Raw genomic sequence first — 2,390 nt, forward strand, 5'->3', positions numbered from 1 at the left:
GGAAATTGATGATGAAACTGTGGTCACCAACAAAGAGAAGATTCAAACTTTTCTAGGTAGGTTATAACCCTCTAAAAGCTTTACCTCTTGGGTATCTCAAATTTATTCTCATTTGGACATTGGCGATTGTTTATTTGATAATTGAAGAGAAGTGTAGATTTTTTTCCTGAAAATAACCAAAAATAGAGTTTATCAGGAGGCTAGCAGCGTTTTCTGAACATACATGCAATCTGCCCTCCACGTATTGCGTTGATAATACACTCCCTGCATATTGCGTGCATGTGCAACATGTGTCCTATGCCCCTAAATCTGTGACTTGATACTGTATTGTTGCTAATATTACTGATACAACTCTCTCTCTTCTTCTCAATTTCAATTCATATTCTCCTCTTTTTTAATATTTTCAACCTCCTTTCTTTCTCTCTCTTGAAATTCAAAAACTAAATCACTCTTTTAACAATTAGCGCTCATTTTCATCTTCACCTTTATCCACATCAACACTTTTATTTAACAAGTAAATTTATTTTTTATACAGTAATATTTTATTTAGTAAAAAAAAATTGCTACTGTAATTCGCCTTCACCAAAATAAAAAAATTAATAATTGACATTAAATTTTGATCAATTTTAAAAAATCAGCCAAACATTGAAGTACTTTTTAAATATCTTCACTGCCTCATCCACAAACATCAAGTATTTCTACCATTTCACAAAAAATATTAGGTTATTGTGCTAGAAGAATCCAACACTAGAGCATATTCTAAGAGAAACCCAATGGCATACTTCAGGCTCTCCATGTGGTCAACCGGAACCGGCGTGGTAAACAGTCCGATCCTCTTCCTGAAACCGCCAATTTTCAAACCACGCAGAAACAACTACTGGCCGGTTGGATTGGACCGGAGACCGACCAGTTATTGTGAAACGGCGTCGTTCTCGTTATTTAAAAAAAAAAACCCCAACTTTCATCCCCCACTCACCACCCCGCGCCTCCGCGTCCTCTTTTGTAGCCCAGGCCCTCTCTTGTAGCTCGGCGTCCTCCTTCCCCCTGTCCCCGTCCTCCCTGGCTTCTCTCGAACTTGGAGCAGCTCACCGCCGTCTCGCCGGTCGCCATCAGTGTCTCCGTCGAAGGTTAGTGGCACTGCTTTCACTTCTTCGGTTCTTCTCTTCCTTTTATGCTCTGTTTGCTGATTTTTGAATGTGAAATTGTGAATCGATTAATGGAAAATCAAATAATTGATTTTGTGTTGCTGCTCTTTTTTAATTCCTGAAAATTTTTGTTGAAATTTTCTTGCTGCTGCTAAAAATGAAATCAAATCATTATTGAAAAATTTGTTTAGCTTTATTGATTTCAGGTTTAGTGTGATTAGGGATTACTTGTTGCTGTTTTGTAATGTTTGTTGCTGGACGCTAAAAATGGAAATCAAATCAAATGCTGTTGTTGCTGAATGGTGAATGCTGTTGGTAGTATTAATTTTGTGCTGCTATTAATTTTCTGGCTGTGCTGCTGCTGCTGCTGTGGGTGCTGTTGTGTGTTTTGTGGTTCTGCTGTGTTGATCATCTTTCTCAATTGTCAATGTTCTTTATCAGAACTGAGAAGGAAAATGGCAATCTGAACCAGCAAAAGGATTTCCGCAGCGTCAGCGCGTTCTCACACACATAGGAACAAGAAAACTAACTCTTTTTCTGCCCTCTGGTACCTCTTCATCTTTCCTTTTATTTCTGCACTCGTTCATTGTATAATAAGTCAACTCTTTTGGATTACTGGCATAATTGAATTGGAGATTCAAGAGACACAGTTGATTTCTTAATACTGAAAATTCACCCTTAGTTTTGATCTAATTGTTTTGTATAGTAGGAACTAATTGAATCTCTTCATGGCTTTATCATTGTTGTTTTCCAAGTTATACTAGTTTCTTGTAAGAGAATTAAAGCTAGCTAGTCTAGCCTTCCGTTTTGCACAAATAGGAATATGTAAATACGGCCATTTTATCAAAACTATAGTCACAATTAGGAAGTTTAATTTAATAGTATATGATGCAGATACGCCTATGGTACAGATATTTGAGTAGAAACGAAGTATTTGTACATTATAGCTTGCATATGTTGCGGAATAGGATAATAACAATTAGGAGTATTGAGTATTGATATACTTGTTATCTCTCTTTGAAATGTTACTTTCTGTATTTACTGTTTTAATTTAGCTTTGCATTCTCTCAGGACTTCTTGGAACAGCGATTATAGTGTTGTTTATTGGGTTTCTTTCAATATATCATGATATTATCTGATATCTTCACACTTTGTACTACTTGAATTGGCATTTCTTTCGATAGTCACTCACAAGCTGCTTCTATATTCTAGGATGTTTATTTATAATTTATTTATTATTTTATT

At 35.9% G+C, this 2,390-nt stretch overlaps 1 protein-coding gene across 1 annotated transcript in view; it reads left to right on the forward strand.

The window, feature by feature from the left end:
• Nucleotides 1–1,586: 1,586 nt before the first annotated feature.
• Nucleotides 1,587–2,390, forward strand: part of LOC107478927 (protein PELOTA 1) — a gene marked incomplete in the record, with an annotated part of 6,418 nt that continues 5,614 nt past the window's right edge. Inside the window, 1 exon segment of the mRNA XM_016099080.3 lies at nt 1,587–1,692.

Source organism: Arachis duranensis, chromosome 3, assembly GCF_000817695.3.
Source record: "Arachis duranensis cultivar V14167 chromosome 3, aradu.V14167.gnm2.J7QH, whole genome shotgun sequence".
Classification (NCBI taxonomy): domain Eukaryota; kingdom Viridiplantae; phylum Streptophyta; class Magnoliopsida; order Fabales; family Fabaceae; genus Arachis; species Arachis duranensis.